Source organism: Phyllostomus discolor, chromosome 2 (genome assembly GCF_004126475.2).
Source record: "Phyllostomus discolor isolate MPI-MPIP mPhyDis1 chromosome 2, mPhyDis1.pri.v3, whole genome shotgun sequence".
Taxonomy (NCBI): Eukaryota; Metazoa; Chordata; class Mammalia; order Chiroptera; family Phyllostomidae; genus Phyllostomus; species Phyllostomus discolor.
Genome location: NC_040904.2, coordinates 147675974 through 147691534, shown reverse-complemented (window position 1 = coordinate 147691534; position 15561 = coordinate 147675974).

Sequence of the window (15561 nt, the reverse complement as noted above, 5' to 3'; positions counted from 1 at the left end):
AGTGAGGAGGTCAGGAAAGTATTTCTCTCTTTGTGCTTAAAACTGTGGATGAATTGAGCTGCTCAATTTTCCTGAAGTTATATTTCCATTGGGCTGCTGTGGGTACAGTTTATGGTAACTGCTTTGACCTAACTCTGCACAGGTCAACTTGCTTCTAATTGCACATATTTTTATTATGTCATGTACATAAATGAAAGAGTGAATTGTTTTATAGCAAATATTATGGTGGAGTTAAAAATATATGCCTTGCACATGCAGTGCATTTATTTTCTGGGAGAATAGTGAACTCAGTCACTATTCCTTTAACCTCTGCTGAGTTCACAATATCACACGTGCTCTTGTACATCATTGTGTTCCCACCTTCACTTAGGATCTACTGGGTTAGAACACTTATTATTAACTTCCTGTTATTCAGTTTCATTTAAAATAGATTTCTTATCTGTCATTTCCCAAGTATGAAGCATTTTTGAAATACATTCTCCTCAAATGTTCTATTCTACCTTTTAAAATATTACATAATAGTGATCTCACATTAAATTTTAAAATGCTACTTGTACATTGCCATATATGAATATACTTGCTATGTTTTTGCTATCTTTTAGTCCCTTTATGTTTTGGGAGTCACTGAAAGAAATTAGGACTATAAATCTAAAACACATTAGGCCTACAAAGCTTATGCACTGTCCAGTTATTTGAAGCAAGAAGAAAAATTTTTCCTTAGAGATTTCATAACTGGCTCTCTAGACAACACTGAATTCATCATATAATTATTAAAAATATTATGTGGACTATTTCTAATGAACTTGAATTTATTCAGCAACAATGTTTATTTTCCTGTAGCCATTCCCCAAATGAACAGACATTTAAAATATGCCAAATGGAAGTATTTTTTTCCTTTCTAATATTTTATGATTTAGAAATAAAAAGGTAACTTTTTAAAGTGAATATAAGTTACTACAGCATTTACCAAATCCATAACTTTGTATTAGTTTAGCAGATGTTGTCTATGGTACACCTTTAAAATTATTCAGTAAAAATTGAATTAATATGTATACCTTATGAAATTTTTATTCCATTACAACTAAGCACTAACAAAATGGACTTTTTTAAATGAGAAAATTTGTCTTCTGTATTTTAAGCAGAATAAATTTGAATTTTGTCTCTGATAGTAAAATTTTGTACAGTAATGTATAATTCATCACTGTCTTAATTTTCTGACATGTGAATATAAGGCTAAGATAAATAATACCTTCTGCTTTATTATTATGCTTTTGTTTTCACTTGAGAACCAGCCAATTTTTAAAAATTCTGAGTATACATACCATAAGAAGTCCATGAAAAGAGAAATAAATAACTTCCTTTCCTGACATAGACTTTTATAAAACTATACACTCTCTGAAGCTAAAATGAAGAAGCATGTATTTGTGCTATATTGTAGAGAAGGGAAAAAATACCAATTTGGTCTCCTTTTTAATTATATACCTTCAAAGTAAATGAAATGATCTGCACTTTGGTAAAAGTGATTTCACCTGAAGTGTATGTTGGATTGCTTTTTAATAGGTTTTCAGCGTTTGACAGACTGTCAGGATCCCTGAATTTCAAGAACAGTTTTCAATAACAACAGGCATATAAAACATATATAATCAGAGTTCGTAACTAATACTAAAAAATATTTAAAATATTTTTCATTTATTAATTTTAGAGAGAAAGAGAGAAACATGGATTCATTCTTCCTCTTATTTGTACATTCATTGGTTGCTTCTTGCATGGGCTCTGACTGAGATGGAGCCTGCAACCTTGGCACATTGGGAGACACTCTAACCAGCTGATCTACCCAGCCAGTGCCAAAATATTTTTTTACTGTCTCTGGGTTTTTCTCTTTCTAAAGATTGTTCATGGAGCATTAAATCTTGACTCTGCATAGCCACCCATTTGAGCTCTACCCATAATACTTTATACAGTCGTAAGAAATTCTCTGCCATGGGCATGAGAATAAGTACTGGAAGGCCGTTCAAGCCAGAATCCAGAATACTCCCATTAGCATTAGAGTCAATGTCTACATGTATATGTGTATATGTGTATATGTACATACACATATGCTGAGATATATAGATGTATACTATTCATAGATGTATATGCATACATCTCATATTTCATATATATATATATACCTCACATCCATATCCACATAGTTGATTTATTTCACTGTCCAAATGATCATTGTGTTACAAAACCATCACATTACTCAGAAAATGGCTATTGCAAAATATAAATTAGAGGAGTAGAGCTTGAGTACCATCTTTTACCTGAAGAGCATGTTAAATGAATCGTTAACTTATACAGGCATGATTGCAAGAATTCTCTCAAAGAATCATGAAGGAGCTTATTAGGAAGCCATTCTGCCAGGTCCCACCCTAGAGATCGCCTTAGTTAAGCGTTGGGTGGGATGTGGTCATCTGCATTTTGAACAGGGATTCATGATGCCTGGTGGAGGTGGTGGAGATGATCCATTTAGACCACACTTCCAGAAATACTGGCTGGACTCAGTGGGTCTCTTCCCTGACATCAAACTAAAGTCCCCTGAATAGCTTTTAAAACATACGGATACCTGGGCCACATTACAATCTAATTAGAGAAGAAATTCTGGCATGGGGCATCAGCATAGGTGTTTTTAAAACTCCCAGATGATTCTAATGTGTAGTCAGAGTTAAGAACCTCCAGACAGGAGACACCAAAATGAGCATTAAGTAATGGTTATGGAATGTTGCCAAAAGTACCTATTTTTTTTAGGAATGTATTTTTTCATTCCTAATCAAATACAGAGGTAAATGTGTTCTCAATTAACTAAACAGTAAAAAGTGAACAAGAAAATCAAACAACTGACCTTACCGCACTAACATGTCACTGCCACAGTGCAGAAAGCTGAGTGGTTCTGAGCCGCCCACGTAGATGTCTCACTTTCACTGTGTTCTGACTCCAACATCATCCTGTCACCTGCTTTGTCTCACACCTTTCCTCTATAGTCTAAGTGAGTATGACTCTATCCACAGCTACTACTATCAACAATAACAAATTCTAAACTTTTTTTGAAATAAAAGGCCCCTTTGCATCAAATAATTGCTCTGAGGAACAACTTTTTTTTTTTCCTGCTACTCACCTGGCAAGTGCCTGAAATTGGAGATCAGGCCTGAGGCATGGGTGAAAATTGCTACATCAGGGAGAGAAACACATCATAAAGTATTATCTGAAACATTATTCGTTTTTCTAGTTATTTTTGTTTCTAGTCCCTCCTCTCCCTTTCTCTCCCTTTCTCTCTCATGACCTACCAGCTGAGTACTGAGCTTTTTTTAGCAGTAGACACTGTATTTTCATTTGACATTGCAAAAAGAATGGTGAAAGTTTTGAGCAGTTTCTATATCAGTGTGCACAACGGAAAGTGACATGTGTTCTTGGGATTGTCAAATAAGGCCCAAAGGGCACCTGGGTGCATTCAAATGTCTGGTTGTGCTCCTGAGTCTTTGTGCACATTCATCATTCTTTTAGTCCTTGTCCTCCCTTGGGTCATTAAAATTTGCTTCCCTTTCCTAAAATCTCTAGCTAATTAGAGATTTCAGAATACAAAAGAATTTTTCTCACTAAAAAAGGACCTAGAAATATTGTCGCTTCCAGAATATTTTAGCACAATGGTAGAGGATCAATCATTTAATTGAAGAACACTGAGCCATATATGACAAAAATCAACCTAATCTTCTCTATCCTACATTTGCTGTTTTCTCATTCTTCACCTTTCACTCTATGTTATTGTCTTTATATGATTTAATATTGAACCCATTTTCATGCAGAACAGAAATTTTGCTCTTGAGTGAGACCTTCCATGTTAGTAGCTTTTTATTGTTACCAGAACTTGGAAAATGAGTAACTTCATGGAGTTTTTATGACACATTCAGACCTACCCCAGATGCCAACACCAGCCTACTAGGTAAAAGTAAAATGGGACTGCTTAATGAGCAGAGATCTATGTAAAAGACTTAAAGCTAAATCTTTAAAGAGTGCCTGTAATCCAACATAAGGAGGTAGACACACACCAAAATTTAGCATAAAAAAAGGAATCGGAAAGCAGGCTTGCTATGTGTAAAATGGTGGAGGATTTCAGGAGACAGAGAATGTGCAAAGGTGCAACAGGTGTCTCAAGGACTACGGGCAGTTCAGGTACATCAGGAATATAGCACACAAACCACAATTATTCTGGCACTTGGAGCACCTCAATATTTTCCAGCGATATTCGAGTGAAAATAATTGAGTGAAATAAATAGAATGTTTCATATAATAAAGACAAGTTCAAACATAAATGTTAACTTCAATCCTGTTTAAACTGTCTATGAAGAGCAAGAACTGACCAGGTTAGATGTTTGAAATGTGTGTGTGTGTGTGTGTGTGTGTGTGTGTGTTTGGGATGGAGGAGGGGGGCGAGGAGTGCTGAGAACAGATGATAGAGCCTTTAACCAAATATATTTCCACATGGAAAACAAATAAAATTACAGTCCCACATTACTCATTAAAATCATTTTTCAAACTTTTAAACTCAATTAATTTGCTAGTTTGAAAATTTTCACCTTGTTGCATATGAGAAACTACCTGGTGATTTAGAAGAGAGATTTAGACTAAAATGTGATACTATTAGTTTTGGTTCAGTAGAAAGTGACATGGGTTTCCAGAACTGTCGAATAAAATTCAGATCTCTGAGTGCGTAGGAATTAGCTGTTGTACTGAGTGTAAATAGAAATACCAAAACCCAACTTTGGATAAATCAAGTTGCCATTTTTGGTCAGTGATAACATAGAAATTCTAATATTGGAGGTGCTATATGAACATCTGTTTGTTATATTTAATACACTAAAAGTGAAGGTCTCCATGTGTAAAGTTTCTGATCATTGTCAGCTATTTGAACAACTTGAGAGAAAGCAAATGTTTTGTCTGAATTTTGTGCATACATATTTCATTTTCTTTGCCTTTGGATGCTTAGCTTACTTACCAAAATATCATCACTTGAGAGACCTGATTTTACAATACAGACTGACCAGTTTTGTGTAGAATGACCAAATGGTAAGAATCAAACAAAGTCTCATTTGATACCATGCCCTGGGTGCCTTAATTTGCAGTGCCCTTAGAAAGATCAACTTGATCCAAATAGCTTTGAGTTCAAGTTCCAAAGTTTGAATACTCCTAAGGCAAATATCAGTTAAATACCAGCTGTGTTTTGGACCCAAACCAAGAACTTAATATTTTTATTCTTGTTAAATTTTGTCATGTGAGAATTTTGGGATTTTGATCTTGTCATACTTTGTGACAACTTCTATGTGTGAGTAGTATGTCATCTTTGTCCCCATTTAAATCATGAGATGGGATCTTTTTCCAGCTATCATTGTGCCAGGAAAGCTGATAACCGCCAGCAGCTTCTCAGTTGGTTAGATGTGGAGATACTGTGGTTAGTCCATGTCTTTATGGGACTTTGGGGAGAACTTCTCTGATTATAGACTATGCGCTGCCTCCTTCAGGAGTTTATTAAAGGAGCCAGCATAAGGTGGTAACAGGACTCTGCACTTCTGTGTTTCTAACAATTCCACCATCTCAAACTCAGAAACATCGAAGTGGCAGCTATCAGTATGCCACGCGGTCAAGAAATGTTTTTACTCTAATATCTAGCTTGAGCTTTATAAAGAAGAGTTGGGTCGATTTTCTTCTCTCTGTGTTCTCAAACACACCTGAATAAAATCAATTGGAAATATTATAATCTTCCCATTTCTTGACAGCAATTTCATATATAATAAATTCTCAATTGTGTTTTCTTGATTGAGAACAACCTAAGCGCCGGTATAGAAACCAATAGCTTTCCAGTATGAGGACAAACAGCACAGAGCAAGGAGCATTTGGGGGATTTAGAGGCATAACTAGAATAAAAAGTGTGGATCATTTTAAAGTATTGCAAAGCTAAAGCTTTAAAACTCACTTCATTCCTTTAATTTGTTCAAAAATATCACTTTAGAGTAACACTTGTTATCGACTTTGACCTGCTTGGTGGAGAAAGTAGAAGAGGAGGATAATAAGATGCTATTTCATGACACATCCATTACAGTAATTCATTTATAGTATGAAACCTTTGCCAGTGATAAATGCATGTTACAGTGGTGCAATTATGTATGTACCTTGGCTTTTCAACAATAAAGCTGCCAAAAGTTTGTAAAATGCGCAAGGGAGAAAGAAGAAATTTTAGCTGAAGAACTGAACTAACCAAGAAGTACAATTTTTTAAAAAGGAAGTGTCTATGTTGTTTTTTAAAGAGATTTTTGTCTACTGCTAATGGAAATTCTGTGATAACAAAGGACATATTCTGTTTAATAGTCTATGGACTTGACATCCATTTGAAATTCCTTAAAAGATCATCATGGATTGGGCTGGGGATATTAATCTTTTGTTCCTTAATATTTTAGTACGAAATGTGTCATGGAATTGTATAACCATCTGGCTCACATGCCACTACTATGCTTAATAATGTTAATGGTAAAGGTATAAGCTACAATCACTATGGAGCTAAGGAATGGTGAAAATTTGTTGACCTACCATGTGCTCTATTATATGCTGTGTTGACATTAGAGTGATACAAAGCATAGGTCTTTGCCTAGCAGAAAATTTTGTGATTGGACAAATGGCAATTGTAGATAAAACAGAATACAGAAAAACATAGAATATACATTTTTAGTCCACTTTTGAGAAAAGGTGAAGTTGTATGTAAACTGAACTTCTCAGAAAGATTGTAGAGTAAATATATTTGGAGGAAGATTACTGACCATTCTATGGTTTCAATGAGAGAAAAGGTAAGACATTGGGGGTGGGGTAGAAGAAATATTTACTGACATAGGAAAAAGTTCAATAAGACCTTCAGGATTTCTCCTTTCCATTCTTTTAATGCATTCAAGTAGGAAAAAGCCTCTGATGGGCTTTAAATTAATTCTGTCTGATTTGTCTAATGAAAACAAATTATTTCTATTGTAAGGACTATTTTTCAGAAGTAATGATTATTATGGGAAAAATTAAGACAGTACAAATGTGGGTGACAAAATTATGTAGCAGGAAAGGAAATAGACAGACATATGTATAATCTCTCAAGTTTCCATTTCATGATTCTTTTCCAATCATTTACATAATTTAAGTGATTGAAATTATATTTTTATTCCAGAGTACCACTAATAAGGCCTCTGTCTGCTTTGGATGTTAGATAAAAACTCTTTAAGAAACAAATTGGAATAGATGCTAAAAATGCATTTCTTCCATGGATCACCTTGGATTTTGGGTGGGTGGGGGGCTGACTATATAAGAGTAATCCTAACTCTGTGAATCTATTTAGAGTTTCCTATGTTTGTCGTGCCTTTAGCCAGTTTCTCCAAGCTTTGCAAACAGTTTAAACATCCTACAGCCAATTTGAATTATGTGCAATGATTCCTTTTGATCTCTTGAAAACAGTCCTTTTCCCTAACTGAAGATTTTTCACATTTTGCCTTTGACCTACTATTGAATCCCTGGTTCTCACTTCTTGCCATATATGTTTTTAATGTATTGTTCTTGATTCTTTTGCAAGCATTGTGGGTGATGGGCAATTAGAAAATTCTCAACTGCTGGAGGCTACATGTGTTCCACTTGCCAATCATACAGTGTTTTCCCTTGAGTCCTAGCTCCTGCCTCTACTTCTTTAGCCAGGTGCCTACACATATGGGGAGGGTTAGGTTCTTGTGCTGTTTGAGGAGCTCATCAAGAGGATGTGATTTCCAGTTGACCTGCAAGCTGAGCCAAGGCAGCTGAAGGCTCTTCATCTCTCCCATCTTTGGAATGTCTATTCTATCCATTACCCCACATTAGAAGCTGTTCCAAGGGTGCAGCCTCGAGAGAGTAAGGTATTGTTGAGACCATCTGGATTGAATACATGATTAACCCAGACAGGGCTTCTGTATAAACTTTTAAGATTCTGGTGGGCAGGTGCCATTGTCTCTTTGTGGTTGACCAAGACATGCCTTGCCAGTAAGATCCCTTGCTTATTCTGGAGTGGTCTGCCTCTTTTTCCTGTGTTTCCCTGCCCCTGGGGTCAGGCAGCCAGTTTCAGATTTTGCCTGGGGAACTCCCCAGTTTTCAAACCAACATTTCTGCAGTAGCATCTTATGTGAGGGCAGATAATATATAAAATAGGGATGTGATTGAGAGCAAGAAGTAAATAGGGAAATCTGAGCTTATGTCCAAAGGGGCAGACATAGGGAATTCCTAGTCATTTGCAGGTGGGCACAGGAGAAAGGTAGTTGACTTTTTCCACCAGGACAATTGTTGGCACATGTTTACGAGTACTGCCCATTGATTGTAGGGATAAGTGAGCCAGCCTGGCACCAGCAAAATAGGGCAGCTACTCTGAGAAGACACACAGAAAACCAGCATCTGCATGTTATTTCCAAAAGACTTCATCCTTTGCTGCCCTCCCTTGTGAGTTCCCTGTGATTTTTTCCTTTGGGAGTTCTGTAGCTGTTTAAATGAGCTTATGTAAAGATACGAGGACTTCTTATTGATACTTACATACTTTTCATCACTCTTGGAGCAATTTAGGAATACCTTTGGGGTGGTGATATTTAATCTATTTTATTGATAAACTCCAAGTCTCTCTTATCTCAAACTGATCATCAGAAACTGCTTTTATTTTAATAAGGCTAATTAGGGTGGGAGAAGAGATTCCAAAGCCTTCACAGAGACCAGAAAGTATATCAAAACTTTTTATTCCCTTATTTATTATATTACCCATTTAATCTGAATACTTTCTCCTTTTATTGCTGCTTTCTCAATGCTATTTATCTTTTACCCATGTGTTTACAAAACAGCACTTGGGCCATTTCCATCTCAATCACCTGGAGTGCTGGTTAGAAATTCAGAAGACTATAAATCAGAATCTCTAGGGATGGTCCAGAAATCTAAATTTTAACAAGCTCCCCAGGCATCCTTTATGCATGCAGAAGTTTGAGAAATACTCTTCTATTCAAATGCCATGGGGCCTTTCTCATTCCCCTAGAACACCCCATGTACTTTCTCTGTCTGGAATTTCTAAAAAAAAGTTTGCTTTTATACCCTTCCTCTAGTATTTATAATATTCTGTTTTATAATTTGTCAGGACGTAATGATCTATGCACTTGTTTTATTCCCTTTGTAATAGGCAGAAGCTCCTTGCAGGCTAGGCCTGTGTATCTCCAGAGCACCTGGCATAGAACTTTGCTTCTAGCAGGTGCTAGTTCCTATCTCTAAGAAAGCATGAAATGTTACCTCCAGGCCTTTTCCATCCTCTTCTGTCAGTGCACTGTGAACATAATCTACAGTATAACTCCAAAATGCTTGTACCTTATTAAAATAAATGAACTGCTTAGGAAACCTTTTGCTTGAACTAAGCTTAGTTCACAGAATTTGGTCCCAGATAAGTAGTTGACTCAGGCTTTTTTGTTCCCTGTAAATCTCCTTATCAGCAGAAGGTTTATTTTTGAAACTCACAGCTCAATATAGTGAAAAGTAGTCACTTGAATCAAGAACTAAAGAACGATTCATGGCTCAGGTCATAAAAATTACCTATATGCCTGTCACTGGTGAATCATTTATGATGTCCTCAGTACAGTTTGAATTTTCAAAAGGTTGACTTTGGGTGTGCTTTTTTTAGAGTGCATATGTTTGTTTAGGATATGTCAAGTTACAAAAAAGGCATTTTCTTAAAATACTGTTGTTTAATCTACAAAATCCAAGTGAATGAAGAAATCATTCTCAAATGGAAGATCAGAAGCATGGCTGGAACTTCAATTATTTAGCTGTAATTAGGATGAGAGTGATCCCTGTTATTTGGTTTTCCTGAAATTGGTATATAACCTAACCATTTCAAACACTTGTTATAGATTTAAGTGACCTGAATTATTTGTTTTCCTTGGTAATACTGTACAGACATGATTTTTCTTATTTTTTACAAACCAGGTAAAATCCACTAAAATACACACACGGAGAATATAATTGAACTAGTGATAAAAAAATGACACACCACTGACTGATGTGGCTCAGTGGGTTGAGCATTGTCCTGCAAAGCAAAGGGTCATCAGTTCAATTCCCGATCAGGGCACATGCATTGTGTGTGGGCCAGGTCCCCTGTTGGGGGTGTGTGAGAGGCAGCTGATCAATGTTTCTCTCACATGTAGATGTTTCTCCCCGATTTTTCTCCTTCCTTTCCCCTATGTCTAAAAGTAAATAATTTTTTTTCAAAACAACTACACAGTTAACCGTATTGTGGCAAATATTTTGCAATATATACTTGTATCAATTACCACATTATGCACCTTAAAATTGAACACTGTTATACATCAATTATATCTCAATAAACCTGAGGGAAAAAAGCTTATGAAAAGAGGATGAATTTTTCTGAGCTTACTGTAAATATTGTAGAAACTTTAATGAGCATTCAATACTAAGTTTAAATAATACTTTAAATAAATATTAGTGAAATTATATTAATAAATTACACTAGAGTTGATATCTAAATAACATTTGTCATAGAAAAGATATCACAGATATTTTTACAGAAGTGGAATAAATATACTTGACAACTATGAATGTATGCCTTTCCCAGGAAAACATTTTAGGAGAAAGCACTTTGGGCAAGAAAAACTGTAACAAAGTCTTAGGTTGAAATAAAGGGTGAACGCAGTATTTTGAATTCAAAAGAAAAGTCACTTCTTAGCATGCTGTCAAAAGGTAGTAGAAATGCAGAGAAATAAACCGTCAAATGGTATCAGGAATTCATCAGGTACGCAAACACATTTGTGGAATATAAAGATTCCCACAGTCAGGTATCCTGTGAAAAACTGCAAGGAAGCTGACTCTCTCCTAGTCAACCCAATCAGTTATGTCAGCCATCCCCAAACCCACTGCTCTCTATTCGGACTTATCAGGGTTATTTCATGACCCAGGCCTAAGCCAGAGTTGAATCTCTATTGAACTCTTTGAAGTGTATCTCCTTTCTTCTTGTCTTCTCCTGCCTTCTCTCCAATTCTAAGTTTCTATTCTACAGACCTCTGCTAACATGACCCTTTCCAAACATTGTTTTCATCAAGTCATTCTTCTGCTTGAAAATTTAGAGTGATTTTTCATAATTTATTATATAAAAGCTTAACTTGCTGCAATAACATATTTTACCATGTGGTCTGTTCCCTTATCTAACCAAGCAAATATTCATTAATCTCAGAAATATGTTAGGTTCTATACCTTATATAACCTGCTTGGCATTTTTTAAGAAAATTCTGAAATGTTTTGGAAGCAGGTCATTGGATGCCTTTTTAATGCAATGCTGGATATTATTTTAGGTACTCTTTAGGGATTATCTTATTTCATGGGGTGTGTATATTTGATTGTTATTGGCTGGTGTACTTTGCATCTTTACAGAGATAAAGATGAGCATCTAGAAGGCTGATTACAATGCGTCAGTTTGATGTTTCTCATCTATAGCAATGCAAAACGAATTCTCGTTCGTGGCAGTTTGAAGAAGAATTGGTCTTATCAAGACTAACTCTCCTTTTTTTTCATTTTAGTAGTTCCCTCATTAATTAATAGACTAAATAAAATTATTGATTTGCATTCATTTTATATTTTTATGACAGTCATGATTTCACCTTTTTGAAAATTGCGAGTTAATAGGGACTAATATACATAAATCCTTTTTGTCTTCTTTGCCTTGTAAATCCCCACATTCTCTTTCTCTTATAGGATGTACCTATACTTTCTTTGAAACTCAATTCACATCCATGTCATTTCAAAAACCTTGTCAATGTGGATGTTGCTGAAGATAATTAGTGAGGAAACTAGTAAGATGCTACAAGTTGTTCAAAGAAACTCAAAGAACCATATATGCAAGGTCATGAGGAATACTGATAAAATATTTTTTAGATGAAAAACTATCAAACTGGTCAATATTAACAGGGCAATAATTAACCAAATATCCACAAAACATAAATTACCTTTCTATGGACAATTTTAATTTGCATTACTATTGGCTATTCTATTATTTGTTGGATACTTTTAAGCACTAGAGATAAGGAGTAAATAAAACAAAGGGCCTGCTTTCTTGGAGCTTACATTATAGAGTGGTATGTGGAAGGAGTGGAATCAGATATTAACCTAATCAATATATGATATGGCCTTGAGAGATATGTGCTATCTGTGAAGGAATAAAAAACCAGAATACTGATGTTCAGTAATGTAGATTAAAAGAGTATGAATTTTTGTGGAGTTATCAGCTTCCCTGCTAAAGTGATCTTTCAAGAGAAAGCTAAAGGAAAAAGGGGAGTAAATCATGAGGCTATGGGAGTGGAGGGGACGGAGAATTCCATCAATGGGGAACAAACACCACGTGCACAGGGGCACTAGAACTAAGAAGGCCCTGATGCATCTAGAATGGAATGAGTCCCCAGGAGGAATTCTGAGAAATGGTCCTGGATGGTTGTTTTGCAGGAAGGTGTTGAGAAATCAAGATACAATCTTTTGCCCTCTTTCAGGATTTTAATGTTTTTTTTTTTCTACCAAAGGTATGAGGCATCAATTGGAGGGTTTGAACAGAAATAGAACATGACCTTACAGTGGAAATCTCCAGCTGTGATGAAGAGCATAGTTTAAAAGAGTCAATGGTAGAGCATGTAAAGGAGATGGAAAGTGTTATGCATTGAATTGTGTCTCCATGCCCACCCCACCCCGCCCAAAAGGTATGTTGAAGTCCTAACTCCCTGATGCCTGTGAATATGACCTAATTTGAAAACAGTCTTTGCAGATGAAATAAAATTAGGAGGAGGTATATTAGGGCAATCTCTAATCCAATGACTGATATCCTCATAAGAAGAGGTAAATTTGGACATACATAGGGAGATGGCCATGTGAAGACATAGAAAGAGATAGGCATTATGTTGCGAAATTCAAGGAATGCCATTGGATCACCAGCAATCACCAGAGGTTAGGAACTGGTTAGAATCTAGATCTTCTCCTAAAGCTTTCAGATGGAGTATGGTCCTGACGACCACTTGATTTTAGACTTTCAGCCTCTATAACATGAAGTTTGTGGCACTTTAAAAAATTCAAGTCACAAGAAAGTAATACAGGAGGCTATTGCAAATGATTCGTGTAGGAGACGATGGTGACTTGGTCGGATTGAAGCTGGAGTTCATGAAAGGCACTAAATACTTTAAAAAGGCAAAATCAACAGGCCTTGCTCATAGATCTGTGGTTTGACAGAGTGTGAAGTAATTTAAGAACAAATGCAACTTATTACTCCTAAGATTTGAACACAGGAAAATTTGGTAGCCATATTTATGAACTACATTGACAGATATCTAGTATGTTTTTTTTTTTACTGCAAATTTGCAATGGAGAACAAGCCTAGAAGAATCAATTATAATGGGAGTTGTCCAGTGTTGATCTAATTCTATGCACTTAGATCTTAGAATACATTGTGTAATTTAATCCTTTCAAGATTCCTGTGAGATAGATATTATTACTACCATTTTGCATGTAGAAAATTTTTACCTGGGGATGTTTTGTATGCACTCAAGAAAGTATTAAAGGAAAGATCAAAACCCAGAGTTTCTTCATGCCAGTGTCAACTTTCTATCAAGAAACAAACAACACTTTAGGGAATAAAACAACGTTTCTGAGAAATTTGTATGCTAAATAAAATAATTTCTTTCATTTGTTGCATAAGTTCAAGATGCATTTAATATGCTCCTGGAAAGCATGCAATATTTCTATCCTTGTTATTTTGTATCTTTATGGAAACTGATTTGCTGCTTGGTATAAATAGATGCTAAAGAAATACCGCTGAATTTAAATGAATTTATTAATTGAGCTTTGGTATTGAACACTGATTTCTGCAATTTTATATTATTCTATATAGTGTCATTTGCTTATACATACTTAATAGTTCTTTACACTTGTATAATACTTTACAACATGCCAAGAAATTTCATACTTGAGAGATAATACTGACAAAGTAGAGAATGGTTTCTGTTATCTATTGCTGCATACCAAACCACCCTAAAACTTAGGGTCTTAAAACATCCTAATTACTTTTAGTTATCTCTCATGGTTCTGAGAGTGAATTAGGTATAGGTGATCCTTGCTCAAGGTCTCTCACACAGTTGTGGTCATACAGTGGATGTGTCCAGAGTCAACTAAAAAGTTTCCTCATTTACATGTCTGAGTATGACATTGGCTGGAGTCCTACCTGGGCTGTTGGCTGGAACATCTACACATAGCCTCTCCTTGGGTTTCCTCACACATGGAGGCTGGGTTCCAAGAGAGAGCATCCAATAGATAAAAAGTACATGTCAACAATTTCTTAAGAACTAGGCTTGGAAACTGGCACAGTGTCACCTCTATTGAATATTGTTGGTCAGTTGCCGAACCAATATGTAAGGTGAAGAACATAAACTTTACCTCTCAATGGAAGGACTGTCAAAGAATTTTAGAATCACATTGAAAATTGCTGCCAGGGAAAAAATGTAATGGTTTGTGTTTTATACTGAAATAGTTGAAAGTTAAGAAATTAGGAGTCTTGCTTAAGATCACAGATGTAAAACAGATTTTTCTTATTTGGTTGTACTGTCTATCATTAGAAAGTAGTGGAGAGGAAGATTTAAGATGGTAGAGGAATAAGTGGTAGCTACACTAACCTCCTCACAGGACCAATCTGAAACTAAAACTAAACTGTAGACAAATCATCCTGAATAACCAATGGAACACTAGTTGAAAAGAAGTCTTATAACCAAAGAGAGACAGAAGAAACCACTTTACCACAATGCGACTGATAGGGAGTAAGGAGGTTCTAGAAGCCAGGTTGGAATCCCACAGGCACATGACAGTTGAAGTTCTGAAGGGACATTTCAGTGGCTACTGGGTTCCCCTATGGGTCTAAACCCCAAGCTGGGCTCCCCAACTTACAGTACTATAGCTGGAAAGGAACCCAGGTAAACATCCACCTATGCAAAGCAGCAGGGTTTCTGTCTGTGAGTGATAGATGGCTGGAGATATAGAGAGCCTCTTAAAGGGCAAAGACACAAAATTTCATTTGCAACCACTTACCCTGGGCTCTATCTAGCGGAGGGAGGGAAGAATGTACTAGAGATACTTAAGGAAAGTCTGGGATTCATGGCTCTGGGGAGAGAACTGAAGAACAGCCTGTACTGCATCATTCCCCATACTGCAGAAGCCATCTTTCTCAGGTAGAGCACTTGTTTCAAAGTGACATTAGATGAGGGGAAGAAATAGCCCCCCCAAACAAGAATTACTCTGCTTCACAGCCTGGTGCTTAAGCTGGGCTGTTAATTACAGCTTAAGGCTATAGTGCTGATTAGAAAATAACTAAAGTGGAAAATACAAAGAAACAGCCAAAATGGGGAGATAAAGAAACAGACTCCAAATGAAAGAACAAGAGAGTACCCCAGAAGAACTAGATGAAATGGAGGCAAG